Consider the following 26440-nt stretch of genomic DNA (forward strand, 5'->3'; position numbering starts at 1 on the left):
GAGCGCGGGAGGGCGACGCCTCCGAGCGCCTCCGCCACCGGCCCCACCCCCACCCCCACCCCAGAACGGCGCTCAGGCCCAAGGACCCAAAGGCGTGTGAGCCTGGCTCCTGCGATCTGGCCGACCGCGCTCCCGGGGTCCGGCTCTGACGGGCTGGTGGTGGTGAGCAGGGGCCCTTTGGCAGAGCGGCTCCTGGCTCGGGGACTGCCGGCTGAGAGGCAGGGAGCGCGCCAGGGCGGGCTTGGCTCCGGCCGGGGCAGCGGCTTCCCACGGGAACGTGCCCGGTGGCGCCGAGGACAGGGGCGCGGGCAGGGCGCCGGTGGGTGGGCTGGACGGGCAGGCAGGGCTTCCGCTCCCTCCCCAGCGGAGCACCCTTCCCGGGACGGACTCGTGCCAGGAAGGCCGGTGTGCGCTGGCCAGCAGGAAGGCTGGATGGCACGCGTCCCGGGCGGGCGGCAGGCAGGCAGGTGCGGCCCGGCCAAGAACGCAAGGCGGAGAAGGGTCGAGGGCACGCGGCACCCCGCCGGCGGGCAAGGCGGGGGCTCGGCCGCCTCGCTGTGGCTGGGGAGCGCAGGCGGGCCGGCGGGGCGGGCGCGGAGGACGGGGTGCCGGCCTGGCGGGAGAGCTGGCGGGGGCGGCCGTGGAAGCAAGGCTGCGAGGGCGAGTAGGCCGTTCCTCGTGCAGAAGTCGGAGCGCCGGCGAAGGGAGGAGGGCTTGCCACCCGCCGCGGGGCTGCGTGGTTCGGCGCGGCCGTGGGCGGGGCGCGGCGGGGCCGTGGGAGCGGAAGTGGAAGGGTGGGCGAGTGTGGGCGAGGGTGGGCAAGGGGGAGGCAGGGAGGCAGGAAAAGCAGCAGCTGCAGCTGCAGCCAGCTGGCGAGCAAAGATGCGCTGAGAAGGACTGAAGGTTCCTGGTGTGGGGGTGCCGGTGGCGGCGGGAGGGCGTGTGTGGAGAAAGGCAGTGGCGCGGGGAGGACGGGTGCGTTTGTCCGGCGGGCCAAAAGGCTGGCTTGTCAGGAGTGGGATTCGAACCCACGCCTCCAGGGGAGACTGCGACCTGAACGCAGCGCCTTAGACCGCTCGGCCATCCTGACGGCGGGCCTGGCTGGGCGCGTGGCCGCTGGCCTGGCTGGGACCCGACGCGGCGCGAGCACCGGCGCCCTCGGCGGGCCGCGCGGGGCGCCACGCCAGGCAGGCAGGCAGGCAGGCGGCCGTCCGGAGTGGGGGTCGACGGAGCCGGCGCGCGGCGGCCGGCCGAGGCGCCGGGCTCCGCCGCCGCTCGCGCCGCGGACCCAGCCGGGCCCTCGGCGGGCCGGCCCCTCCCCACCCGCGCCTCTCCCGGCCCGACGCCGGCCGGCGCGCGCCCACCGTGTCCTCGCAGCCCCGCTTGCCTTCTCGCGCCCCCTTCTCCCGGCGGAACGCCCGCGTTGGAGGCAAGAGGCGGCGCGCGCTGGGGAGGCTCCAGTGCCCCGGGGGTCCGGGTCCCCGTCGTGGTGGCGGGCTGCCGCTGTGACCGAGGCGGTTGGTTTGGTGCGCGGTTGGGCCGGGACCCGTGGTGGCCGGGGGCCCGTGCTGGGCAAGGGGAGGCGTCGGCAGGCAGCCCGAGAGCCCGAGAGCGGCCGGGCGGCAGGACGGTCGCCGCCGTCCTCGTTAGTATAGTGGTGAGTATCCCCGCCTGTCACGCGGGAGACCGGGGTTCGATTCCCCGACGGGGAGGCAACACACCCTTTTTGGTGGCCGCGGTCGCTCTCTGTCCTGCCGCCAGGCCCCCAAGGGCCCTTCGTCCCCTCCCGCCGTCTTCGGGCGAGGCGCCAGGGCCGCCAACGGCGGTGCCCGGCCTAGCTCCCGGCGACCCCCTCCGCGCGTGCAGCGCTCCAGCCTGAGCCCTTTGTCGTCGGCGGGCGCACGGTCGCCACGGCGGAGCGAGGGCCTCCTTGGCGACCCCACGGCCTTGCCCGACCACAGCCGGATCTGGCGGCCGGCCGGCCGCCCACGCGCCGACCCACAGTGGCTGCCTGAGTGGGCTCCTAGGCTCGCGACGGCCCCGCCGCGCGGCTCGGCACGGCGCCCCGACGCGTGCAGGCAGGTGGGTCCCGTGTCCCCTTGTCGTCGTGGGAAGTGGCCTCGCCCAGCGCCCGGTGGAGTAGGGCTGTGGCCAGCTGGGTGCTGGAAGCTGCGTGCCCCGCGTTGCCCGCCGGGGGCGAGGGCGGAGGCTTTGGCTGGCCGCGGCGGGGAGCGAAGGGCCGGAGGGCCGCAAGGCCGCGGGGGCGCCGCCCTGGGGCGGTCGGGCGGGTGGATCCCGGCCACTGCGTAGCGCTGGCGCGCTTGGGGCGCCGCGTGGCTGTTGGGGGCGCCGGCGGCGGCGCAGAGCCTCCGGCTGACGGGGCGTCGGGGCAGGGATGCGGAGGCGGCGGCGAGAGCATGCTGGGGCGAGCCCGGGGCCGGCGTCTGGCGGCCGCCCGGGCTGTGGAGCGTTGGTGGTATAGTGGTGAGCATAGCTGCCTTCCAAGCAGTTGACCCGGGTTCGATTCCCGGCCAACGCAGCGGGCCGACCTTTTGCTGAGTTCCAGCGCCCTCCGGGCAGGGGCGTTCGGGGGACAGAGAGGTGGGAGCAGGGAGCCAGCCCGCTGGCCCGCGGCTTTTGGCGTGTGTGCGAGAAGCCGGCGGCGCGCGCAGTGTTTTGAGGGTGCTGAAAGCAAGACGGCACGCCGGGGCAGGCGGCTGGACTTGCAAAGGCCGGGTGTAGGCAGCAAGGTGGCACGGGCGGGTGGCATGGAGGCGCGGGGTTCACCAGGAGCAGGCGAGGGCTGAACCCCGACGCTCCCTGGTGGTCTAGTGGTTAGGATTCGGCGCTCTCACCGCCGCGGCCCGGGTTCGATTCCCGGTCAGGGAAGCCTTTCTTCTTCCTCTCCGCCTGCCACGTGCCCATGTCCTCGCCGGACACCCTGCCACCCTTTTATTAGCCTACGCTTGCTCAGCGCTGCGCCAGAGGCCCCCGGGACCCTGCCCGTCCAGCCCAAGCACGATTCAGGCCACCTCCGCCGTCCCGCGGGGCAGAGGTTTTGGCCGCAGTGGCAACCTCGCGCCGCTTCCACCTCGACGCGCCTGAGGCCTCCCATCCACCCCCCGCCTCCCTCCCTCCTGAGGGCCTGCGGCTGCTGTCCCTGGTGGTGGCGGTGATGCTCCTGGGCTCGTGCCGGTGCTCCTGCTGTCGGTGGCGGTGAGGAGGTGGGCTTGGAAAGGGCGGGCGGCGGGAGGGCTGGGGGTAGGGCTGGGGGCTGTGGTGGTCGCCAGCTGGGGGCCAACAGCGGCAGGGGCGGTGGCCACAGCCGAAGGCGAGCGAGGGGGATCTGCCTCTGGCAGTGGGGGCCGTGGCCACGGACCGCCTGCCTTGCCGTGTCCCTCACGCCAGCCACCTCTCTGGGCGGCTTGGCCAGTGCGTGCCAGGTCCCGGGCTGGCTGTGACTCCCGTATGCCGCTGGCGACTCCAAGAGGGTTCTGGTCTCGAGTGGGCTCTGGGAGGCGGACCGCGGCGCCCGGGAGGCATCGGTAGCAGTTCAGTCACTCAGAGGCAGTGATGCCTGCCAGGGAGGACAACCCGACCATCATGCTGTTTCCCTTGCCTGACCACAGCTCTCAATCCTCCCGGACTGAGGCAAGATTTACACAGGCCTCCCTCCCTGACTCGTAACCAAAGGCGGGCACCCGGGTGCACACACACACACACACACACACACACACACACAGAGCGCCCTGTTCCGCGCACCCCTCCCCTAGTGATGACATCGAATAGTTTCCCATTCTCTCCAAACTGTCTATCCAGCATCCGCTCCATCCCTCTGCCCACCCTGTCATCGTCTTCCCCGAGGAACTCTCCGCGAGGGCGATCCTCCACCACAGTCTCCTGTTGGCCCCGTCTCGGGCTCGCCTATCCCAAAGGGTTGCACGTCTGTTCAAGGACTGTGTCCTTCGGAGGGGAAGTGGACGGCAGACGAAGGGCACCAAGGTGCGGCGAGGGCGGCACACTCGGGTGCGATGGCACAAAGGCGAGTCCCCTGTGGGCAAGGAGCCCCTGTGGCCTGACGTGTGCTTGCCATCGCCAAAGGAGGTATCCTCGAGGCCCCTGCCGGGGCCGTGGGCGTCAGAGTGCGAGGGGAGAGTATGGGCCAAAGGTGCTTGGGGCCATGGCTGGTGGGCGCCCCACGTGGATCAGGAACCCAGGCAGAACGATCGCGAGCAATGGGGGCGGCAGCGAGCTGGGAGCTGGGAGGCAGGCCCCGGGGTGCTTGGTCGGGGCGTCTGTGTGGATGGCCGGCGGGAAGGGGCGGCGTGGGGCTCGCGGGGACCTGGCCGAAAGATCGGCAGGCCACTGGAGCAGGGCCTCTACAGAAGCATGGACGCGGTGGCGACGCCGTGCCAGGCACATGTGAGAGGCTGGGACGGATCTGCAGTAGGTAGGGGTGGGCGTGGGGGTAGGGCTGGGACTGATGGAGCCAGAAGGAGGCCCGCAGTGGTGAATGCCAGGGCAAGGCTGGCCAGCGCAAGACGTGTGAGGGATAGCCCGAGCCCCAGGGGGCTGGTGGCGTGGAGGTGGGGCCGAGCCTGGAGTCTGGCGGGAAAGGCAGAGGGCAGGCCATGACAGTGAGGGGGCTGTGGCGTGAGGAAGATGGCGGGAGAGCGATGACACTGCTGGGGGCTCAGGGTGGGATTGGGGGGGGGTGTTGGGAGTAGGGTGGCTGTGATTTCATGAGTGCCAAGGAGAGCTCCCATGTGACCGAGCACAGTCATCCCTCCAGGGTACACACCCGCAGAGGGCAAACCTCGGGGAGGTCTGAGGGTCCGGACACCGCCACGGACACGGCAGCACCGTCTGCCATGGCGCGGACACGGAGCAAACCCCAGCGCCCATCCACACACGGCAGGCCCAAGTAGGGGTTGCATGGATGCAGCATGGAGCCATCACTCAGTCATAAGAAAAACGTCAAGTATTGCCATTTGTCACAAGCAATGATGCAGCTTACACTCGGCGGAGAATGTCCGACCGCGTTGGACAGAGGCATGTGGAGCATGGAAAATAATACAAAACGAAGCTATTTGCCGGGAGAAACCGACTCACGCAGAAACCCACCTTAGGGTAACGCAAGTGCAAAGGCAGCGGTGGAGGGATGACTGCGGAGCTGCAACGCACAGATACGCAGGACCCTGTGTAAAGGGAGAAGCGCCAAGGTTATCCAGTTCAACACAGGGAATAAGCGTCAGTGCCCTGGAGTAACCTCAAGGGGAAAAGAATCTGAAGACATATATGACATCCGAGATCCGCACACGCGAAACAGGATCACTCCGGGGTCCACCGGAAACCAGCACAGTTTTGGGAATCCACTGTACTTGCGCAACAACGCTGACTACGACGTCGGAGTAAGCTTTCAAAAGAAAACTAACTCAGCAGGCAGCGAAGTCAGCGGGAAACAGGCGAGCTATGCCAACCCCACCCTGGGTACATATCCACGAAAGACGCAACTCTTCATTCGGAAAGACACACGCAACCCCCACGGTCACAGCAGCACCGTTTGCCATAGCCGAGACGTGGAGAAAACGCTAGTGCCCATCCCCAAAGGCTCAGCCACCAAGATGCAGTATCAGAGAAAGGGAGAGAATGGGATGTCACCGAGCCGTCCACAAGAGGCAGAAAGTTTCTCTGGCAGCAACGGCAGCTGGAGCTGCAGAATATTACCCTTGGTGAGGGAAGTCAAACAGACAAGGTCACGGATGGGTGGACTCTAAAGTGTTGTACAAATTAATCCCTGGGCCAACCAGCCACAGACTCTCAGACACAGGAAAGCCGCTTGGGGCTTCCCAAGGGCGCAGTCAGGGACGGAGGGATGAATGAGGAGCCGGGCTCAACGGATCAACCGGACCAGTACTGCGTAGGAAGGGGAGGAGGAACAAGGACACGCGGGATAGCGCAGGGAATGAGGTCCCATATCCTGTCATCACCCGTAATGGAAACCGAGCTGAAAACATAAGCCCCCCCCCACAGACAGGACTGAACCCCAACGCTGTACAGCGGAAACGGACACCAGGGTGTAGATCAACTACACTTCCAGAACGAGTGCTACTCCGTCGAAGTCAGTCAGTCGAGGATCAGTCCAGCAATAGGAAAGAGAAGAGCTTACATTATGATCCAGGAAAGCCACCCCTGGGCACGCATCGGGAAAAGACGACAAACACCCCTAATGGGGAGAGATGCAGGCATCCCCCAGGGTCACCGCAGCCCTCTGTGCCGGAGCCGAGACCCGCGGGAAGCGCCCAAGTGCCCGTCGGCACGTGGCCGGCACAAGAACGTGAGGGATATCTGTACCGTGGATTATGACGCAGCCCTCAAGAAGGAGCCGCCATCGCCATGGGCCTCGAGGTCAGACGGACCCACAGAAGGGTCCGCTCAGTGAAGTGAGTCGCTTGGATAGGGAGAAAGCTCTGTGGACTCTAACGACGAATACAGACGAATCTATGCGCAAAGGGGAAAGCGACCTTGAGACGTCGAAAACGTACATAGGGCTACCCAAGGGGAAAGGCAGGGAGGGACGAAGTTGGAGGCGGATCAAGAGATAGGAAAGACTGTGCCTGCAGGACATGAGCAACAGAGCTTTCCTCTGGAGCAGGAGAAGCGTATTTGGATCTCGCCTTCACCTACACTGGGAGACCACCTGGCAAAGAACAGGGGACTGAAGCACTTTGCCGGGCACCTGAGACTCACCCAGGAATGTGAATCCGTTCTACCTGTGTTCGAAGAAGCAGAAGAAGGAGCAGGCCGTGGCTTGAAGTGGGGGGTGGGGGGAGGCAGGCCAGTGGGACAGATGCAAAGGCAGGTTCCTTGACAAGAGTGGGATTTGGAACGGCTCAGGGAGGAACGGGGCGTGGTGGGGGGGGTGTGTGGAGATGGGGGAGGCGGGGAGCTGGGGGTGGGATGGGTGCATGTGGGGGAGTAGGGGGACGGTGAGGCTGCATGCTGAGGTGGGGGTGCCCTTGGGGTAGGGCTGATGCTGAGGTGAGGCGCGCAAGAGGGTTTCAGGGGGAAGGGGTGGTGTTTGAGGTGGTGAGGGCATTGCTGTTGGAAACCTATTTCTGCCAGGGCCGGCAGCTGGTGGACTTCTTTGGAACTCGTTCTGCAAGACATGGTCCAGGGGCCCTCCAGGCCAAAGGGAGGTATGCTTGCCAGATGTGGCAGCTCCCTTGCTCCTGGCTGTGCAAACGTAGTGTGATTGATTTCTCTCGGAGTGTGGGGAGAGTGAGGCAGGGAACTGGGAGACGGACGTTGTGGAAGATGAAAGTGTGGTGCGGGCGGCTGCCAGCGGTGGGGTATTCCTGCCAGTGCTATCCCCGAGCCCTCGGTTGAGGACGGGTCCGGTTGAGGACGGGAGCCAACACAAGAAAGGTGCCTGGACGCACGGGCGGCTGAGCCCGCAGGGTCTGGGGCCACGAAGGCTTGGCAGCAGGGCCTTTTGTGGGTGAGGTGGGGAGGGGTCCTGGGCGTCTGCGTGGGAGAGGCAGCGGGCGGCAGGTAACAAGCCAGCGTTTGCAGGAGCGCTGCCTCGAGCGCGTTTCAGCGCGCAGACCTAGTTCGGCTCTGGGGCCGCACCGTGGGACCAAAAGGGGACGCTGTGGCTGCATGGGCCGGGAATCGAACCCGGGCCTCCCGCGTGGCAGGCGAGAATTCTACCACTGAACCACCCATGCACCGGTGGCCAGCGCCGCCCGTCGCTGCCCCTGAGGCGCTGGCCGCCACCCGCCCGCTGCTGCTCACTGCTCGCCCGTGGGCATCTCTCTGCTCCGTTGGAGCAGGAGACGACGGGCGGGCGACCTGAAAGCCAGGATCCGGGCACGTGCAGGACCCCGGGGCGCGGCGCTCTCGGAGGGAGCCCGGAGCGGCGGGACGCGGGCCCACGCGGCCCCTCCCGCGCCTTCTGCGCCGACCACGGCCGCCGCGACCCTGTCGGTGTCGCGCGCGGGGGCCGGGAGCCGGCGCCGGGATCCCTGTCAGGTGCAGGCGCTGCGTGTTCGCTGCGGCCGCGCGCCGACCTTCCTCTCAGCGACCGCCGGGTCCCGACCCGAAGTCCCCCTGGCGGGCTGGCTTTCCGGCCGGGCCGGGGTGGGGCGTGCGATAGCGGGCGCGGGCCGGGACGCCGGGCTCGGGCTGTGCGGGAAGCGCGAGCGCGGGAGGGCGACGCCTCCGAGCGCCTCCGCCACCGGCCCCACCCCCACCCCCACCCCAGAACGGCGCTCAGGCCCAAGGACCCAAAGGCGTGTGAGCCTGGCTCCTGCGCTCTGGCCGACCGCGCTTCCGGGGTCCGGCTCTGACGGGCTGGTGGTGGTGAGCAGGGGCCCTTTGGCAGAGCGGCTCCTGGCTCGGGGACTGCCGGCTGAGAGGCAGGGAGCGCGCCAGGGCGGGCTTGGCTCCGGCCGGGGCAGCGGCTTCCCACGGGAACGTGCCCGGTGGCGCCGAGGACAGGGGCGCGGGCAGGGCGCCGGTGGGTGGGCTGGACGGGCAGGCAGGGCTTCCGCTCCCTCCCCAGCGGAGCACCCTTCCCGGGACGGACTCGTGCCAGGAAGGCCGGTGTGCGCTGGCCAGCAGGAAGGCTGGATGGCACGCGTCCCGGGCGGGCGGCAGGCAGGCAGGTGCGGCCCGGCCAAGAACGCAAGGCGGAGAAGGGTCGAGGGCACGCGGCACCCCGCCGGCGGGCAAGGCGGGGGCTCGGCCGCCTCGCTGTGGCTGGGGAGCGCAGGCGGGCCGGCGGGGCGGGCGCGGAGGACGGGGTGCCGGCCTGGCGGGAGAGCTGGCGGGGGCGGCCGTGGAAGCAAGGCTGCGAGGGCGAGGAGGCCGTTCCCCGTGCAGAAGTCGGAGCGCCGGCGAAGGGAGGAGGGCTTGCCACCCGCCGCGGGGCTGCGTGGTTCGGCGCGGCCGTGGGCGGGGCGCGGCGGGGCCGTGGGAGCGGAAGTGGAAGGGTGGGCGAGTGTGGGCGAGGGTGGGCAAGGGGGAGGCAGGGAGGCAGGAAAAGCAGCAGCTGCAGCTGCAGCCAGCTGGCGAGCAAAGATGCGCTGAGAAGGACTGAAGGTTCCTGGTGTGGGGGTGCCGGTGGCGGCGGGAGGGCGTGTGTGGAGAAAGGCAGTGGCGCGGGGAGGACGGGTGCGTTTGTCCGGCGGGCCAAAAGGCTGGCTTGTCAGGAGTGGGATTCGAACCCACGCCTCCAGGGGAGACTGCGACCTGAACGCAGCGCCTTAGACCGCTCGGCCATCCTGACGGCGGGCCTGGCTGGGCGCGTGGCCGCTGGCCTGGCTGGGACCCGACGCGGCGCGAGCACCGGCGCCCTCGGCGGGCCGCGCGGGGCGCCACGCCAGGCAGGCAGGCAGGCAGGCGGCCGTCCGGAGTGGGGGTCGACGGAGCCGGCGCGCGGCGGCCGGCCGAGGCGCCGGGCTCCGCCGCCGCTCGCGCCGCGGACCCAGCCGGGCCCTCGGCGGGCCGGCCCCTCCCCACCCGCGCCTCTCCCGGCCCGACGCCGGCCGGCGCGCGCCCACCGTGTCCTCGCAGCCCCGCTTGCCTTCTCGCGCCCCCTTCTCCCGGCGGAACGCCCGCGTTGGAGGCAAGAGGCGGCGCGCGCTGGGGAGGCTCCAGTGCCCCGGGGGTCCGGGTCCCCGTCGTGGTGGCGGGCTGCCGCTGTGACCGAGGCGGTTGGTTTGGTGCGCGGTTGGGCCGGGACCCGTGGTGGCCGGGGGCCCGTGCTGGGCAAGGGGAGGCGTCGGCAGGCAGCCCGAGAGCCCGAGAGCGGCCGGGCGGCAGGACGGTCGCCGCCGTCCTCGTTAGTATAGTGGTGAGTATCCCCGCCTGTCACGCGGGAGACCGGGGTTCGATTCCCCGACGGGGAGGCAACACACCCTTTTTGGTGGCCGCGGTCGCTCTCTGTCCTGCCGCCAGGCCCCCAAGGGCCCTTCGTCCCCTCCCGCCGTCTTCGGGCGAGGCGCCAGGGCCGCCAACGGCGGTGCCCGGCCTAGCTCCCGGCGACCCCCTCCGCGCGTGCAGCGCTCCAGCCTGAGCCCTTTGTCGTCGGCGGGCGCACGGTCGCCACGGCGGAGCGAGGGCCTCCTTGGCGACCCCACGGCCTTGCCCGACCACAGCCGGATCTGGCGGCCGGCCGGCCGCCCACGCGCCGACCCACAGTGGCTGCCTGAGTGGGCTCCTAGGCTCGCGACGGCCCCGCCGCGCGGCTCGGCACGGCGCCCCGACGCGTGCAGGCAGGTGGGTCCCGTGTCCCCTTGTCGTCGTGGGAAGTGGCCTCGCCCAGCGCCCGGTGGAGTAGGGCTGTGGCCAGCTGGGTGCTGGAAGCTGCGTGCCCCGCGTTGCCCGCCGGGGGCGAGGGCGGAGGCTTTGGCTGGCCGCGGCGGGGAGCGAAGGGCCGGAGGGCCGCAAGGCCGCGGGGGCGCCGCCCTGGGGCGGTCGGGCGGGTGGATCCCGGCCACTGCGTAGCGCTGGCGCGCTTGGGGCGCCGCGTGGCTGTTGGGGGCGCCGGCGGCGGCGCAGAGCCTCCGGCTGACGGGGCGTCGGGGCAGGGATGCGGAGGCGGCGGCGAGAGCATGCTGGGGCGAGCCCGGGGCCGGCGTCTGGCGGCCGCCCAGGCTGTGGAGCGTTGGTGGTATAGTGGTGAGCATAGCTGCCTTCCAAGCAGTTGACCCGGGTTCGATTCCCGGCCAACGCAGCGGGCCGACCTTTTGCTGAGTTCCAGCGCCCTCCGGGCAGGGGCGTTCGGGGGACAGAGAGGTGGGAGCAGGGAGCCAGCCCGCTGGCCCGCGGCTTTTGGCGTGTGTGCGAGAAGCCGGCGGCGCGCGCAGTGTTTTGAGGGTGCTGAAAGCAAGACGGCACGCCGGGGCAGGCGGCTGGACTTGCAAAGGCCGGGTGTAGGCAGCAAGGTGGCACGGGCGGGTGGCATGGAGGCGCGGGGTTCACCAGGAGCAGGCGAGGGCTGAACCCCGACGCTCCCTGGTGGTCTAGTGGTTAGGATTCGGCGCTCTCACCGCCGCGGCCCGGGTTCGATTCCCGGTCAGGGAAGCCTTTCTTCTTCCTCTCCGCCTGCCACGTGCCCATGTCCTCGCCGGACACCCTGCCACCCTTTTATTAGCCTACGCTTGCTCAGCGCTGCGCCAGAGGCCCCCGGGACCCTGCCCGTCCAGCCCAAGCACGATTCAGGCCACCTCCGCCGTCCCGCGGGGCAGAGGTTTTGGCCGCAGTGGCAACCTCGCGCCGCTTCCACCTCGACGCGCCTGAGGCCTCCCATCCACCCCCCGCCTCCCTCCCTCCTGAGGGCCTGCGGCTGCTGTCCCTGGTGGTGGCGGTGATGCTCCTGGGCTCGTGCCGGTGCTCCTGCTGTCGGTGGCGGTGAGGAGGTGGGCTTGGAAAGGGCGGGCGGCGGGAGGGCTGGGGGTAGGGCTGGGGGCTGTGGTGGTCGCCAGCTGGGGGCCAACAGCGGCAGGGGCGGTGGCCACAGCCGAAGGCGAGCGAGGGGGATCTGCCTCTGGCAGTGGGGGCCGTGGCCACGGACCGCCTGCCTTGCCGTGTCCCTCACGCCAGCCACCTCTCTGGGCGGCTTGGCCAGTGCGTGCCAGGTCCCGGGCTGGCTGTGACTCCCGTATGCCGCTGGCGACTCCAAGAGGGTTCTGGTCTCGAGTGGGCTCTGGGAGGCGGACCGCGGCGCCCGGGAGGCATCGGTAGCAGTTCAGTCACTCAGAGGCAGTGATGCCTGCCAGGGAGGACAACCCGACCATCATGCTGTTTCCCTTGCCTGACCACAGCTCTCAATCCTCCCGGACTGAGGCAAGATTTACACAGGCCTCTCTCCCTGACTCGTAACCAAAGGCGGGCACCCGGGTGCACACACACACACAGAGCGCCCTGTTCCGCGCACCCCTCCCCTAGTGATGACATCGAATAGTTTCCCATTCTCTCCAAACTGTCTATCCAGCATCCGCTCCATCCCTCTGCCCACCCTGTCATCGTCTTCCCCGAGGAACTCTCCGCGAGGGCGATCCTCCACCACAGTCTCCTGTTGGCCCCGTCTCGGGCTCGCCTATCCCAAAGGGTTGCACGTCTGTTCAAGGACTGTGTCCTTCGGAGGGGAAGTGGACGGCAGACGAAGGGCACCAAGGTGCGGCGAGGGCGGCACACTCGGGTGCGATGGCACAAAGGCGAGTCCCCTGTGGGCAAGGAGCCCCTGTGGCCTGACGTGTGCTTGCCATCGCCAAAGGAGGTATCCTCGAGGCCCCTGCCGGGGCCGTGGGCGTCAGAGTGCGAGGGGAGAGTATGGGCCAAAGGTGCTTGGGGCCATGGCTGGTGGGCGCCCCACGTGGATCAGGAACCCAGGCAGAACGATCGCGAGCAATGGGGGCGGCAGCGAGCTGGGAGCTGGGAGGCAGGCCCCGGGGTGCTTGGTCGGGGCGTCTGTGTGGATGGCCGGCGGGAAGGGGCGGCGTGGGGCTCGCGGGGACCTGGCCGAAAGATCGGCAGGCCACTGGAGCAGGGCCTCTACAGAAGCATGGACGCGGTGGCGACGCCGTGCCAGGCACATGTGAGAGGCTGGGACGGATCTGCAGTAGGTAGGGGTGGGCGTGGGGGTAGGGCTGGGACTGCGGAGCCAGAAGGAGGCCCGCAGTGGTGAATGCCAGGGCAAGGCTGGCCAGCGCAAGACGTGTGAGGGATAGCCCGAGCCCCAGGGGGCTGGTGGCGTGGAGGTGGGGCCGAGCCTGGAGTCTGGCGGGAAAGGCAGAGGGCAGGCCATGACAGTGAGGGGGCTGTGGCGTGAGGAAGATGGCGGGAGAGCGATGACACTGCTGGGGGCTCAGGGTGGGATTGGGGGGGTGTTGGGAGTAGGGTGGCTGTGATTTCATGAGTGCCAAGGAGAGCTCCCATGTGACCGAGCACAGTCATCCCTCCAGGGTACACACCCGCAGAGGGCAAACCTCGGGGAGGTCTGAGGGTCCGGACACCGCCACGGACACGGCAGCACCGTCTGCCATGGCGCGGACACGGAGCAAACCCCAGCGCCCATCCACACACGGCAGGCCCAAGTAGGGGTTGCATGGATGCAGCATGGAGCCATCACTCAGTCATAAGAAAAACGTCAAGTATTGCCATTTGTCACAAGCAATGATGCAGCTTACACTCGGCGGAGAATGTCCGACCGCGTTGGACAGAGGCATGTGGAGCATGGAAAATAATACAAAACGAAGCTATTTGCCGGGAGAAACCGACTCACGCAGAAACCCACCTTAGGGTAACGCAAGTGCAAAGGCAGCGGTGGAGGGATGACTGCGGAGCTGCAACGCACAGATACGCAGGACCCTGTGTAAAGGGAGAAGCGCCAAGGTTATCCAGTTCAACACAGGGAATAAGCGTCAGTGCCCTGGAGTAACCTCAAGGGGAAAAGAATCTGAAGACATATATGACATCCGAGATCCGCACACGCGAAACAGGATCACTCCGGGGTCCACCGGAAACCAGCACAGTTTTGGGAATCCACTGTACTTGCGCAACAACGCTGACTACGACGTCGGAGTAAGCTTTCAAAAGAAAACTAACTCAGCAGGCAGCGAAGTCAGCGGGAAACAGGCGAGCTATGCCAACCCCACCCTGGGTACATATCCACGAAAGACGCAACTCTTCATTCGGAAAGACACACGCAACCCCCACGGTCACAGCAGCACCGTTTGCCATAGCCGAGACGTGGAGAAAACGCTAGTGCCCATCCCCAAAGGCTCAGCCACCAAGATGCAGTATCAGAGAAAGGGAGAGAATGGGATGTCACCGAGCCGTCCACAAGAGGCAGAAAGTTTCACTGGCAGCAACGGCGGCTGGAGCTGCAGAATATTACCCTTGGTGAGGGAAGTCAAACAGACAAGGTCACGGATGGGTGGACTCTAAAGTGTTGTACAAATTAATCCCTGGGCCAACCAGCCACAGACTCTCAGACACAGGAAAGCCGCTTGGGGCTTCCCAAGGGCGCAGTCAGGGACGGAGGGATGAATGAGGAGCCGGGCTCAACGGATCAACCGGACCAGTACTGCGTAGGAAGGGGAGGAGGAACAAGGACACGCGGGATAGCGCAGGGAATGAGGTCCCATATCCTGTCATCACCCGTAATGGAAACCGAGCTGAAAACATAAGCCCCCCCCCACAGACAGGACTGAACCCCAACGCTGTACAGCGGAAACGGACACCAGGGTGTAGATCAACTACACTTCCAGAACGAGTGCTACTCCGTCGAAGTCAGTCAGTCGAGGATCAGTCCAGCAATAGGAAAGAGAAGAGCTTACATTATGATCCAGGAAAGCCACCCCTGGGCACGCATCGGGAAAAGACGACAAACACCCCTAATGGGGAGAGATGCAGGCATCCCCCAGGGTCACCGCAGCCCTCTGTGCCGGAGCCGAGACCCGCGGGAAGCGCCCAAGTGCCCGTCGGCACGTGGCCGGCACAAGAACGTGAGGGATATCTGTACCGTGGATTATGACGCAGCCCTCAAGAAGGAGCCGCCATCGCCATGGGCCTCGAGGTCAGACGGACCCACAGAAGGGTCCGCTCAGTGAAGTGAGTCGCTTGGATAGGGAGAAAGCTCTGTGGACTCTAACGACGAATACAGACGAATCTATGCGCAAAGGGGAAAGCGACCTTGAGACGTCGAAAACGTACATAGGGCTACCCAAGGGGAAAGGCAGGGAGGGACGAAGTTGGAGGCGGATCAAGAGATAGGAAAGACTGTGCCTGCAGGACATGAGCAACAGAGCTTTCCTCTGGAGCAGGAGAAGCGTATTTGGATCTCGCCTTCACCTACACTGGGAGACCACCTGGCAAAGAACAGGGGACTGAAGCACTTTGCCGGGCACCTGAGACTCACCCAGGAATGTGAATCCGTTCTACCTGTGTTCGAAGAAGCAGAAGAAGGAGCAGGCCGTGGCTTGAAGTGGGGGGTGGGGGGAGGCAGGCCAGTGGGACAGATGCAAAGGCAGGTTCCTTGACAAGAGTGGGATTTGGAACGGCTCAGGGAGGAACGGGGCGTGGTGGGGGGGGTGTGTGGAGATGGGGGAGGCGCGGAGCTGGGGGGTGGGATGGGTGCATGTGGGGGCGTAGGGGGACGGTGAGGCTGCAGGCTGAGGTGGGGTGCTCTTGGGGCAGGGCTGATGCTGAGGTGAGGCGCGCAAGAGGGTTTCAGGGGGAAGGGGTGGTGTTTGAGGTGGTGAGGGCGTTGCTGTTGGAAACCTATTTCTGCCAGGGCCGGCAGCTGGTGGACTTCTTTGGAACTCGTTCTGCAAGACATGGTCCAGGGGCCCTCCAGGCCAAAGGGAGGTATGCTTGCCAGATGTGGCAGCTCCCTTGCTCCTGGCTGTGCAAACGTAGTGTGATTGATTTCTCTCGGAGTGTGGGGAGAGTGAGGCAGGGAACTGGGAGACGGACGTTGTGGAAGATGAAAGTGTGGTGCGGGCGGCTGCCAGCGGTGGGGTATTCCTGCCAGTGCTATCCCCGAGCCCTCGGTTGAGGACGGGTCCGGTTGAGGACGGGAGCCAACACAAGAAAGGTGCCTGGACGCACGGGCGGCTGAGCCCGCAGGGTCTGGGGCCACGAAGGCTTGGCAGCAGGGCCTTTTGTGGGTGAGGTGGGGAGGGGTCCTGGGCGTCTGCGTGGGAGAGGCAGCGGGCGGCAGGTAACAAGCCAGCGTTTGCAGGAGCGCTGCCTCGAGCGCGTTTCAGCGCGCAGACCTAGTTCGGCTCTGGGGCCGCACCGTGGGACCAAAAGGGGACGCTGTGGCTGCATGGGCCGGGAATCGAACCCGGGCCTCCCGCGTGGCAGGCGAGAATTCTACCACTGAACCACCCATGCACCGGTGGCCAGCGCCGCCCGTCGCTGCCCCTGAGGCGCTGGCCGCCACCCGCCCGCTGCTGCTCACTGCTCGCCCGTGGGCATCTCTCTGCTCCGTTGGAGCAGGAGACGACGGGCGGGCGACCTGAAAGCCAGGATCCGGGCACGTGCAGGACCCCGGGGCGCGGCGCTCTCGGAGGGAGCCCGGAGCGGCGGGACGCGGGCCCACGCGGCCCCTCCCGCGCCTTCTGCGCCGACCACGGCCGCCGCGACCCTGTCGGTGTCGCGCGCGGGGGCCGGGAGCCGGCGCCGGGATCCCTGTCAGGTGCAGGCGCTGCGTGTTCGCTGCGGCCGCGCGCCGACCTTCCTCTCAGCGACCGCCGGGTCCCGACCCGAAGTCCCCCTGGCGGGCTGGCTTTCCGGCCGGGCCGGGGTGGGGCGTGCGATAGCGGGCGCGGGCCGGGACGCCGGGCTCGGGCTGTGCGGGAAGCGCGAGCGCGGGAGGGCGACGCCTCCGAGCGCCTCCGCCACCGGCCCCACCCCCACCCCCACCCCAGAACGGCGCTCAGGCCCAAGGACCCAAAGGCGTGTGAGCCTGGCTCCTGCGATCTGGCCGACCGCGCTCCCGGGGTCCGGCTCTGACGGGCTGGTGGTGGTGAGCAGGGGCCCTTTGGCAGAGCGGCTCCTGGCTCGGGGACTGCCGGCTGAGAGGCAGGGAGCGCGCCAGGGCGGGCTTGGCTCCGGCCGGGGCAGCGGCTTCCCACGGGAACGTGCCCGGTGGCGCCGAGGACAGGGGCGCGGGCAGGGCGCCGGTGGATGGGCTGGACGGGCAGGCAGGGCTTCCGCTCCCTCCCCAGCGGAGCACCCTTCCCGGGACGGACTCGTGCCAGGAAGGCCGGTGTGCGCTGGCCAGCAGGAAGGCTGGATGGCACGCGTCCCGGGCGGGCGGCAGGCAGGCAGGTGCGGCCCGGCCAAGAACGCAAGGCGGAGAAGGGTCGAGGGCACGCGGCACCCCGCCGGCGGGCAAGGCGGGGGCTCGGCCGCCTCGCTGTGGCTGGGGAGCGCAGGCGGGCCGGCGGGGCGGGCGCGGAGGACGGGGTGCCGGCCTGGCGGGAGAGCTGGCGGGGGCGGCCGTGGAAGCAAGGCTGCGAGGGCGAGTAGGCCGTTCCCCGTGCAGAAGTCGGAGCGCCGGCGAAGGGAGGAGGGCTTGCCACCCGCCGCGGGGCTGCGTGGTTCGGCGCGGCCGTGGGCGGGGCGCGGCGGGGCCGTGGGAGCGGAAGTGGAAGGGTGGGCGAGTGTGGGCGAGGGTGGGCAAGGGGGAGGCAGGGAGGCAGGAAAAGCAGCAGCTGCAGCTGCAGCCAGCTGGCGAGCAAAGATGCGCTGAGAAGGACTGAAGGTTCCTGGTGTGGGGGTGCCGGTGGCGGCGGGAGGGCGTGCGTGGAGAAAGGCAGTGGCGCGGGGAGGACGGGTGCGTTTGTCCGGCGGGCCAAAAGGCTGGCTTGTCAGGAGTGGGATTCGAACCCACGCCTCCAGGGGAGACTGCGACCTGAACGCAGCGCCTTAGACCGCTCGGCCATCCTGACGGCGGGCCTGGCTGGGCGCGTGGCCGCTGGCCTGGCTGGGACCCGACGCGGCGCGAGCACCGGCGCCCTCGGCGGGCCGCGCGGGGCGCCACGCCAGGCAGGCAGGCAGGCAGGCGGCCGTCCGGAGTGGGGGTCGACGGAGCCGGCGCGCGGCGGCCGGCCGAGGCGCCGGGCTCCGCCGCCGCTCGCGCCGCGGACCCAGCCGGGCCCTCGGCGGGCCGGCCCCTCCCCACCCGCGCCTCTCCCGGCCCGACGCCGGCCGGCGCGCGCCCACCGTGTCCTCGCAGCCCCGCTTGCCTTCTCGCGCCCCCTTCTCCCGGCGGAACGCCCGCGTTGGAGGCAAGAGGCGGCGCGCGCTGGGGAGGCTCCAGTGCCCCGGGGGTCCGGGTCCCCGTCGTGGTGGCGGGCTGCCGCTGTGACCGAGGCGGTTGGTTTGGTGCGCGGTTGGGCCGGGACCCGTGGTGGCCGGGGGCCCGTGCTGGGCAAGGGGAGGCGTCGGCAGGCAGCCCGAGAGCCCGAGAGCGGCCGGGCGGCAGGACGGTCGCCGCCGTCCTCGTTAGTATAGTGGTGAGTATCCCCGCCTGTCACGCGGGAGACCGGGGTTCGATTCCCCGACGGGGAGGCAACACACCCTTTTTGGTGGCCGCGGTCGCTCTCTGTCCTGCCGCCAGGCCCCCAAGGGCCCTTCGTCCCCTCCCGCCGTCTTCGGGCGAGGCGCCAGGGCCGCCAACGGCGGTGCCCGGCCTAGCTCCCGGCGACCCCCTCCGCGCGTGCAGCGCTCCAGCCTGAGCCCTTTGTCGTCGGCGGGCGCACGGTCGCCACGGCGGAGCGAGGGCCTCCTTGGCGACCCCACGGCCTTGCCCGACCACAGCCGGATCTGGCGGCCGGCCGGCCGCCCACGCGCCGACCCACAGTGGCTGCCTGAGTGGGCTCCTAGGCTCGCGACGGCCCCGCCGCGCGGCTCGGCACGGCGCCCCGACGCGTGCAGGCAGGTGGGTCCCGTGTCCCCTTGTCGTCGTGGGAAGTGGCCTCGCCCAGCGCCCGGTGGAGTAGGGCTGTGGCCAGCTGGGTGCTGGAAGCTGCGTGCCCCGCGTTGCCCGCCGGGGGCGAGGGCGGAGGCTTTGGCTGGCCGCGGCGGGGAGCGAAGGGCCGGAGGGCCGCAAGGCCGCGGGGGCGCCGCCCTGGGGCGGTCGGGCGGGTGGATCCCGGCCACTGCGTAGCGCTGGCGCGCTTGGGGCGCCGCGTGGCTGTTGGGGGCGCCGGCGGCGGCGCAGAGCCTCCGGCTGACGGGGCGTCGGGGCAGGGATGCGGAGGCGGCGGCGAGAGCATGCTGGGGCGAGCCCGGGGCCGGCGTCTGGCGGCCGCCCGGGCTGTGGAGCGTTGGTGGTATAGTGGTGAGCATAGCTGCCTTCCAAGCAGTTGACCCGGGTTCGATTCCCGGCCAACGCAGCGGGCCGACCTTTTGCTGAGTTCCAGCGCCCTCCGGGCAGGGGCGTTCGGGGGACAGAGAGGTGGGAGCAGGGAGCCAGCCCGCTGGCCCGCGGCTTTTGGCGTGTGTGCGAGAAGCCGGCGGCGCGCGCAGTGTTTTGAGGGTGCTGAAAGCAAGACGGCACGCCGGGGCAGGCGGCTGGACTTGCAAAGGCCGGGTGTAGGCAGCAAGGTGGCACGGGCGGGTGGCATGGAGGCGCGGGGTTCACCAGGAGCAGGCGAGGGCTGAACCCCGACGCTCCCTGGTGGTCTAGTGGTTAGGATTCGGCGCTCTCACCGCCGCGGCCCGGGTTCGATTCCCGGTCAGGGAAGCCTTTCTTCTTCCTCTCCGCCTGCCACGTGCCCATGTCCTCGCCGGACACCCTGCCACCCTTTTATTAGCCTACGCTTGCTCAGCGCTGCGCCAGAGGCCCCCGGGACCCTGCCCGTCCAGCCCAAGCACGATTCAGGCCACCTCCGCCGTCCCGCGGGGCAGAGGTTTTGGCCGCAGTGGCAACCTCGCGCCGCTTCCACCTCGACGCGCCTGAGGCCTCCCATCCACCCCCCGCCTCCCTCCCTCCTGAGGGCCTGCGGCTGCTGCCCCTGGTGGTGGCGGTGATGCTCCTGGGCTCGTGCCGGTGCTCCTGCTGTCGGTGGCGGTGAGGAGGTGGGCTTGGAAAGGGCGGGCGGCGGGAGGGCTGGGGGTAGGGCTGGGGGCTGTGGTGGTCGCCAGCTGGGGGCCAGCAGCGGCAGGGGCGGTGGCCACAGCCAAAGGCGAGCGAGGGGGATCTGCCTCTGGCAGTGGGGGCCGTGGCCACGGACCGCCTGCCTTGCCGTGTCCCTCACGCCAGCCACCTCTCTGGGCGGCTTGGCCAGTGCGTGCCAGGTCCCGGGCTGGCTGTGACTCCCGTATGCCGCTGGCGACTCCAAGAGGGTTCTGGTCTCGAGTGGGCTCTGGGAGGCGGACCGCGGCGCCCGGGAGGCATCGGTAGCAGTTCAGTCACTCAGAGGCAGTGATGCCTGCCAGGGAGGACAACCCGACCATCATGCTGTTTCCCTTGCCTGACCACAGCTCTCAATCCTCCCGGACTGAGGCAAGATTTACACAGGCCTCTCTCCCTGACTCGTAACCAAAGGCGGGCACCCGGGTGCACACACACACACAGAGCGCCCTGTTCCGCGCACCCCTCCCCTAGTGATGACATCGAATAGTTTCCCATTCTCTCCAAACTGTCTATCCAGCATCCGCTCCATCCCTCTGCCCACCCTGTCATCGTCTTCCCCGAGGAACTCTCCGCGAGGGCGATCCTCCACCACAGTCTCCTGTTGGCCCCGTCTCGGGCTCGCCTATCCCAAAGGGTTGCACGTCTGTTCAAGGACTGTGTCCTTCGGAGGGGAAGTGGACGGCAGACGAAGGGCACCAAGGTGCGGCGAGGGCGGCACACTCGGGTGCGATGGCACAAAGGCGAGTCCCCTGTGGGCAAGGAGCCCCTGTGGCCTGACGTGTGCTTGCCATCGCCAAAGGAGGTATCCTCGAGGCCCCTGCCGGGGCCGTGGGCGTCAGAGTGCGAGGGGAGAGTATGGGCCAAAGGTGCTTGGGGCCATGGCTGGTGGGCGCCCCACGTGGATCAGGAACCCAGGCAGAACGATCGCGAGCAATGGGGGCGGCAGCGAGCTGGGAGCTGGGAGGCAGGCCCCGGGGTGCTTGGTCGGGGCGTCTGTGTGGATGGCCGGCGGGAAGGGGCGGCGTGGGGCTCGCGGGGACCTGGCCGAAAGATCGGCAGGCCACTGGAGCAGGGCCTCTACAGAAGCATGGACGCGGTGGCGACGCCGTGCCAGGCACATGTGAGAGGCTGGGACGGATCTGCAGTAGGTAGGGGTGGGCGTGGGGGTAGGGCTGGGACTGCGGAGCCAGAAGGAGGCCCGCAGTGGTGAATGCCAGGGCAAGGCTGGCCAGCGCAAGACGTGTGAGGGATAGCCCGAGCCCCAGGGGGCTGGTGGCGTGGAGGTGGGGCCGAGCCTGGAGTCTGGCGGGAAAGGCAGAGGGCAGGCCATGACAGTGAGGGGGCTGTGGCGTGAGGAAGATGGCGGGAGAGCAATGACACTGCTGGGGGCTCAGGGTGGGATTGGGGGGGGTGTTGGGAGTAGGGTGGCTGTGATTTCATGAGTGCCAAGGAGAGCTCCCATGTGACCGAGCACAGTCATCCCTCCAGGGTACACACCCGCAGAGGGCAAACCTCGGGGAGGTCTGAGGGTCCGGACACCGCCACGGACACGGCAGCACCGTCTGCCATGGCGCGGACACGGAGCAAACCCCAGCGCCCATCCACACACGGCAGGCCCAAGTAGGGGTTGCATGGATGCAGCATGGAGCCATCACTCAGTCATAAGAAAAACGTCAAGTATTGCCATTTGTCACAAGCAATGATGCAGCTTACACTCGGCGGAGAATGTCCGACCGCGTTGGACAGAGGCATGTGGAGCATGGAAAATAATACAAAACGAAGCTATTTGCCGGGAGAAACCGACTCACGCAGAAACCCACCTTAGGGTAACGCAAGTGCAAAGGCAGCGGTGGAGGGATGACTGCGGAGCTGCAACGCACAGATACGCAGGACCCTGTGTAAAGGGAGAAGCGCCAAGGTTATCCAGTTCAACACAGGGAATAAGCGTCAGTGCCCTGGAGTAACCTCAAGGGGAAAAGAATCTGAAGACATATATGACATCCGAGATCCGCACACGCGAAACAGGATCACTCCGGGGTCCACCGGAAACCAGCACAGTTTTGGGAATCCACTGTACTTGCGCAACAACGCTGACTACGACGTCGGAGTAAGCTTTCAAAAGAAAACTAACTCAGCAGGCAGCGAAGTCAGCGGGAAACAGGCGAGCTATGCCAACCCCACCCTGGGTACATATCCACGAAAGACGCAACTCTTCATTCGGAAAGACACACGCAACCCCCACGGTCACAGCAGCACCGTTTGCCATAGCCGAGACGTGGAGAAAACGCTAGTGCCCATCCCCAAAGGCTCAGCCACCAAGATGCAGTATCAGAGAAAGGGAGAGAATGGGATGTCACCGAGCCGTCCACAAGAGGCAGAAAGTTTCTCTGGCAGCAACGGCAGCTGGAGCTGCAGAATATTACCCTTGGTGAGGGAAGTCAAACAGACAAGGTCACGGATGGGTGGACTCTAAAGTGTTGTACAAATTAATCCCTGGGCCAACCAGCCACAGACTCTCAGACACAGGAAAGCCGCTTGGGGCTTCCCAAGGGCGCAGTCAGGGACGGAGGGATGAATGAGGAGCCGGGCTCAACGGATCAACCGGACCAGTACTGCGTAGGAAGGGGAGGAGGAACAAGGACACGCGGGATAGCGCAGGGAATGAGGTCCCATATCCTGTCATCACCCGTAATGGAAACCGAGCTGAAAACATAAGCCCCCCCCCACAGACAGGACTGAACCCCAACGCTGTACAGCGGAAACGGACACCAGGGTGTAGATCAACTACACTTCCAGAACGAGTGCTACTCCGTCGAAGTCAGTCAGTCGAGAATCAGTCCAGCAATAGGAAAGAGAAGAGCTTACATTATGATCCAGGAAAGCCACCCCTGGGCACGCATCGGGAAAAGACGACAAACACCCCTAATGGGGAGAGATGCAGGCATCCCCCAGGGTCACCGCAGCCCTCTGTCCCGGAGCCGAGACCCGCGGGAAGCGCCCAAGTGCCCGTCGGCACGTGGCCGGCACAAGAACGTGAGGGATATCTGTACCGTGGATTATGACGCAGCCCTCAAGAAGGAGCCGCCATCGCCATGGGCCTCGAGGTCAGACGGACCCACAGAAGGGTCCGCTCAGTGAAGTGAGTCGCTTGGATAGGGAGAAAGCTCTGTGGACTCTAACGACGAATACAGACGAATCTATGCGCAAAGGGGAAAGCGACCTTGAGACGTCGAAAACGTACATAGGGCTACCCAAGGGGAAAGGCAGGGAGGGACGAAGTTGGAGGCGGATCAAGAGATAGGAAAGACTGTGCCTGCAGGACATGAGCAACAGAGCTTTCCTCTGGAGCAGGAGAAGCGTATTTGGATCTCGCCTTCACCTACACTGGGAGACCACCTGGCAAAGAACAGGGGACTGAAGCACTTTGCCGGGCACCTGAGACTCACCCAGGAATGTGAATCCGTTCTACCTGTGTTCGAAGAAGCAGAAGAAGGAGCAGGCCGTGGCTTGAAGTGGGGGGTGGGGGGAGGCAGGCCAGTGGGACAGATGCAAAGGCAGGTTCCTTGACAAGAGTGGGATTTGGAACGGCTCAGGGAGGAACGGGGCGTGGTGGGGGGTTGTGTGGAGATGGGGGAGGCGGGGAGCTGGGGGTGGGATGGGTGCATGTGGGGGAGTAGGGGGACGGTGAGGCTGCATGCTGAGGTGGGGGTGCCCTTGGGGTAGGGCTGATGCTGAGGTGAGGCGCGCAAGAGGGTTTCAGGGGGAAGGGGTGGTGTTTGAGGTGGTGAGGGCATTGCTGTTGGAAACCTATTTCTGCCAGGGCCGGCAGCTGGTGGACTTCTTTGGAACTCGTTCTGCAAGACATGGTCCAGGGGCCCTCCAGGCCAAAGGGAGGTATGCTTGCCAGATGTGGCAGCTCCCTTGCTCCTGGCTGTGCAAACGTAGTGTGATTGATTTCTCTCGGAGTGTGGGGAGAGTGAGGCAGGGAACTGGGAGACGGACGTTGTGGAAGATGAAAGTGTGGTGCGGGCGGCTGCCAGCGGTGGGGTATTCCTGCCAGTGCTATCCCCGAGCCCTCGGTTGAGGACGGGTCCGGTTGAGGACGGGAGCCAACACAAGAAAGGTGCCTGGACGCACGGGCGGCTGAGCCCGCAGGGTCTGGGGCCACGAAGGCTTGGCAGCAGGGCCTTTTGTGGGTGAGGTGGGGAGGGGTCCTGGGCGTCTGCGTGGGAGAGGCAGCGGGCGGCAGGTAACAAGCCAGCGTTTGCAGGAGCGCTGCCTCGAGCGCGTTTCAGCGCGCAGACCTAGTTCGGCTCTGGGGCCGCACCGTGGGACCAAAAGGGGACGCTGTGGCTGCATGGGCCGGGAATCGAACCCGGGCCTCCCGCGTGGCAGGCGAGAATTCTACCACTGAACCACCCATGCACCGGTGGCCAGCGCCGCCCGTCGCTGCCCCTGAGGCGCTGGCCGCCACCCGCCCGCTGCTGCTCACTGCTCGCCCGTGGGCATCTCTCTGCTCCGTTGGAGCAGGAGACGACGGGCGGGCGACCTGAAAGCCAGGATCCGGGCACGTGCAGGACCCCGGGGCGCGGCGCTCTCGGAGGGAGCCCGGAGCGGCGGGACGCGGGCCCACGCGGCCCCTCCCGCGCCTTCTGCGCCGACCACGGCCGCCGCGACCCTGTCGGTGTCGCGCGCGGGGGCCGGGAGCCGGCGCCGGGATCCCTGTCAGGTGCAGGCGCTGCGTGTTCGCTGCGGCCGCGCGCCGACCTTCCTCTCAGCGACCGCCGGGTCCCGACCCGAAGTCCCCCTGGCGGGCTGGCTTTCCGGCCGGGCCGGGGTGGGGCGTGCGATAGCGGGCGCGGGCCGGGACGCCGGGCTCGGGCTGTGCGGGAAGCGCGAGCGCGGGAGGGCGACGCCTCCGAGCGCCTCCGCCACCGGCCCCACCCCCACCCCCACCCCAGAACGGCGCTCAGGCCCAAGGACCCAAAGGCGTGTGAGCCTGGCTCCTGCGATCTGGCCGACCGCGCTTCCGGGGTCCGGCTCTGACGGGCTGGTGGTGGTGAGCAGGGGCCTTTTGGCAGAGCGGCTCCTGGCTCGGGGACTGCCGGCTGAGAGGCAGGGAGCGCGCCAGGGCGGGCTTGGCTCCGGCCGGGGCAGCGGCTTCCCACGGGAACGTGCCCGGTGGCGCCGAGGACAGGGGCGCGGGCAGGGCGCCGGTGGGTGGGCTGGACGGGCAGGCAGGGCTTCCGCTCCCTCCCCAGCGGAGCACCCTTCCCGGGACGGACTCGTGCCAGGAAGGCCGGTGTGCGCTGGCCAGCAGGAAGGCTGGATGGCACGCGTCCCGGGCGGGCGGCAGGCAGGCAGGTGCGGCCCGGCCAAGAACGCAAGGCGGAGAAGGGTCGAGGGCACGCGGCACCCCGCCGGCGGGCAAGGCGGGGGCTCGGCCGCCTCGCTGTGGCTGGGGAGCGCAGGCGGGCCGGCGGGGCGGGCGCGGAGGACGGGGTGCCGGCCTGGCGGGAGAGCTGGCGGGGGCGGCCGTGGAAGCAAGGCTGCGAGGGCGAGTAGGCCGTTCCCCGTGCAGAAGTCGGAGCGCCGGCGAAGGGAGGAGGGCTTGCCACCCGCCGCGGGGCTGCGTGGTTCGGCGCGGCCGTGGGCGGGGCGCGGCGGGGCCGTGGGAGCGGAAGTGGAAGGGTGGGCGAGTGTGGGCGAGGGTGGGCAAGGGGGAGGCAGGGAGGCAGGAAAAGCAGCAGCTGCAGCTGCAGCCAGCTGGCGAGCAAAGATGCGCTGAGAAGGACTGAAGGTTCCTGGTGTGGGGGTGCCGGTGGCGGCGGGAGGGCGTGTGTGGAGAAAGGCAGTGGCGCGGGGAGGACGGGTGCGTTTGTCCGGCGGGCCAAAAGGCTGGCTTGTCAGGAGTGGGATTCGAACCCACGCCTCCAGGGGAGACTGCGACCTGAACGCAGCGCCTTAGACCGCTCGGCCATCCTGACGGCGGGCCTGGCTGGGCGCGTGGCCGCTGGCCTGGCTGGGACCCGACGCGGCGCGAGCACCGGCGCCCTCGGCGGGCCGCGCGGGGCGCCACGCCAGGCAGGCAGGCAGGCAGGCGGCCGTCCGGAGTGGGGGTCGACGGAGCCGGCGCGCGGCGGCCGGCCGAGGCGCCGGGCTCCGCCGCCGCGCGCGCCGCGGACCCAGCCGGGCCCTCGGCGGGCCGGCCCCTCCCCACCCGCGCCTCTCCCGGCCCGACGCCGGCCGGCGCGCGCCCACCGTGTCCTCGCAGCCCCGCTTGCCTTCTCGCGCCCCCTTCTCCCGGCGGAACGCCCGCGTTGGAGGCAAGAGGCGGCGCGCGCTGGGGAGGCTCCAGTGCCCCGGGGGTCCGGGTCCCCGTCGTGGTGGCGGGCTGCCGCTGTGACCGAGGCGGTTGGTTTGGTGCGCGGTTGGGCCGGGACCCGTGGTGGCCGGGGGCCCGTGCTGGGCAAGGGGAGGCGTCGGCAGGCAGCCCGAGAGCCCGAGAGCGGCCGGGCGGCAGGACGGTCGCCGCCGTCCTCGTTAGTATAGTGGTGAGTATCCCCGCCTGTCACGCGGGAGACCGGGGTTCGATTCCCCGACGGGGAGGCAACACACCCTTTTTGGTGGCCGCGGTCGCTCTCTGTCCTGCCGCCAGGCCCCCAAGGGCCCTTCGTCCCCTCCCGCCGTCTTCGGGCGAGGCGCCAGGGCCGCCAACGGCGGTGCCCGGCCTAGCTCCCGGCGACCCCCTCCGCGCGTGCAGCGCTCCAGCCTGAG

The 26440-nt window shown here is 68.4% G+C and overlaps 17 non-coding genes across 17 annotated transcripts; 10 read left to right on the forward strand and 7 right to left on the reverse strand.

Annotated features, from left to right (window-relative positions):
- Window positions 1–1007: 1007 nt before the first annotated feature.
- Window positions 1008–1090, reverse strand: TRNAL-CAG (transfer RNA leucine (anticodon CAG)). The gene has a single exon. It is a non-coding gene; the product is annotated as a tRNA-Leu (tRNA).
- A 550-nt stretch (window positions 1091–1640) lies between these two features.
- Window positions 1641–1712, forward strand: TRNAD-GUC (transfer RNA aspartic acid (anticodon GUC)). The gene has a single exon. It is a non-coding gene; the product is annotated as a tRNA-Asp (tRNA).
- Window positions 1713–2467: 755 nt separating this feature from the next.
- On the forward strand, window positions 2468–2539 carry TRNAG-UCC (transfer RNA glycine (anticodon UCC)). Its single transcript has one exon. It is a non-coding gene; the product is annotated as a tRNA-Gly (tRNA).
- A 278-nt stretch (window positions 2540–2817) lies between these two features.
- TRNAE-CUC (transfer RNA glutamic acid (anticodon CUC)) lies at window positions 2818–2889 on the forward strand. Its single transcript has one exon. It is a non-coding gene; the product is annotated as a tRNA-Glu (tRNA).
- A 4770-nt stretch (window positions 2890–7659) lies between these two features.
- Window positions 7660–7730, reverse strand: TRNAG-GCC (transfer RNA glycine (anticodon GCC)). The gene has a single exon. It is a non-coding gene; the product is annotated as a tRNA-Gly (tRNA).
- Window positions 7731–9209: 1479 nt separating this feature from the next.
- On the reverse strand, window positions 9210–9292 carry TRNAL-CAG (transfer RNA leucine (anticodon CAG)). Its single transcript has one exon. It is a non-coding gene; the product is annotated as a tRNA-Leu (tRNA).
- A 550-nt stretch (window positions 9293–9842) lies between these two features.
- On the forward strand, window positions 9843–9914 carry TRNAD-GUC (transfer RNA aspartic acid (anticodon GUC)). Its single transcript has one exon. It is a non-coding gene; the product is annotated as a tRNA-Asp (tRNA).
- Window positions 9915–10669: 755 nt separating this feature from the next.
- On the forward strand, window positions 10670–10741 carry TRNAG-UCC (transfer RNA glycine (anticodon UCC)). The gene has a single exon. It is a non-coding gene; the product is annotated as a tRNA-Gly (tRNA).
- A 278-nt stretch (window positions 10742–11019) lies between these two features.
- Window positions 11020–11091, forward strand: TRNAE-CUC (transfer RNA glutamic acid (anticodon CUC)). The gene has a single exon. It is a non-coding gene; the product is annotated as a tRNA-Glu (tRNA).
- A 4747-nt stretch (window positions 11092–15838) lies between these two features.
- TRNAG-GCC (transfer RNA glycine (anticodon GCC)) lies at window positions 15839–15909 on the reverse strand. The gene has a single exon. It is a non-coding gene; the product is annotated as a tRNA-Gly (tRNA).
- Window positions 15910–17388: 1479 nt separating this feature from the next.
- On the reverse strand, window positions 17389–17471 carry TRNAL-CAG (transfer RNA leucine (anticodon CAG)). The gene has a single exon. It is a non-coding gene; the product is annotated as a tRNA-Leu (tRNA).
- Window positions 17472–18021: 550 nt separating this feature from the next.
- TRNAD-GUC (transfer RNA aspartic acid (anticodon GUC)) lies at window positions 18022–18093 on the forward strand. Its single transcript has one exon. It is a non-coding gene; the product is annotated as a tRNA-Asp (tRNA).
- A 755-nt stretch (window positions 18094–18848) lies between these two features.
- On the forward strand, window positions 18849–18920 carry TRNAG-UCC (transfer RNA glycine (anticodon UCC)). The gene has a single exon. It is a non-coding gene; the product is annotated as a tRNA-Gly (tRNA).
- Window positions 18921–19198: 278 nt separating this feature from the next.
- Window positions 19199–19270, forward strand: TRNAE-CUC (transfer RNA glutamic acid (anticodon CUC)). Its single transcript has one exon. It is a non-coding gene; the product is annotated as a tRNA-Glu (tRNA).
- A 4747-nt stretch (window positions 19271–24017) lies between these two features.
- Window positions 24018–24088, reverse strand: TRNAG-GCC (transfer RNA glycine (anticodon GCC)). The gene has a single exon. It is a non-coding gene; the product is annotated as a tRNA-Gly (tRNA).
- Window positions 24089–25567: 1479 nt separating this feature from the next.
- Window positions 25568–25650, reverse strand: TRNAL-CAG (transfer RNA leucine (anticodon CAG)). The gene has a single exon. It is a non-coding gene; the product is annotated as a tRNA-Leu (tRNA).
- Window positions 25651–26200: 550 nt separating this feature from the next.
- TRNAD-GUC (transfer RNA aspartic acid (anticodon GUC)) lies at window positions 26201–26272 on the forward strand. Its single transcript has one exon. It is a non-coding gene; the product is annotated as a tRNA-Asp (tRNA).
- Window positions 26273–26440: the final 168 nt, after the last annotated feature.

The sequence above is a fragment of the Capricornis sumatraensis genome, chromosome 2, assembly GCF_032405125.1.
Source record: "Capricornis sumatraensis isolate serow.1 chromosome 2, serow.2, whole genome shotgun sequence".
In the NCBI taxonomy this organism is placed as follows: Eukaryota; Metazoa; Chordata; class Mammalia; order Artiodactyla; family Bovidae; genus Capricornis; species Capricornis sumatraensis.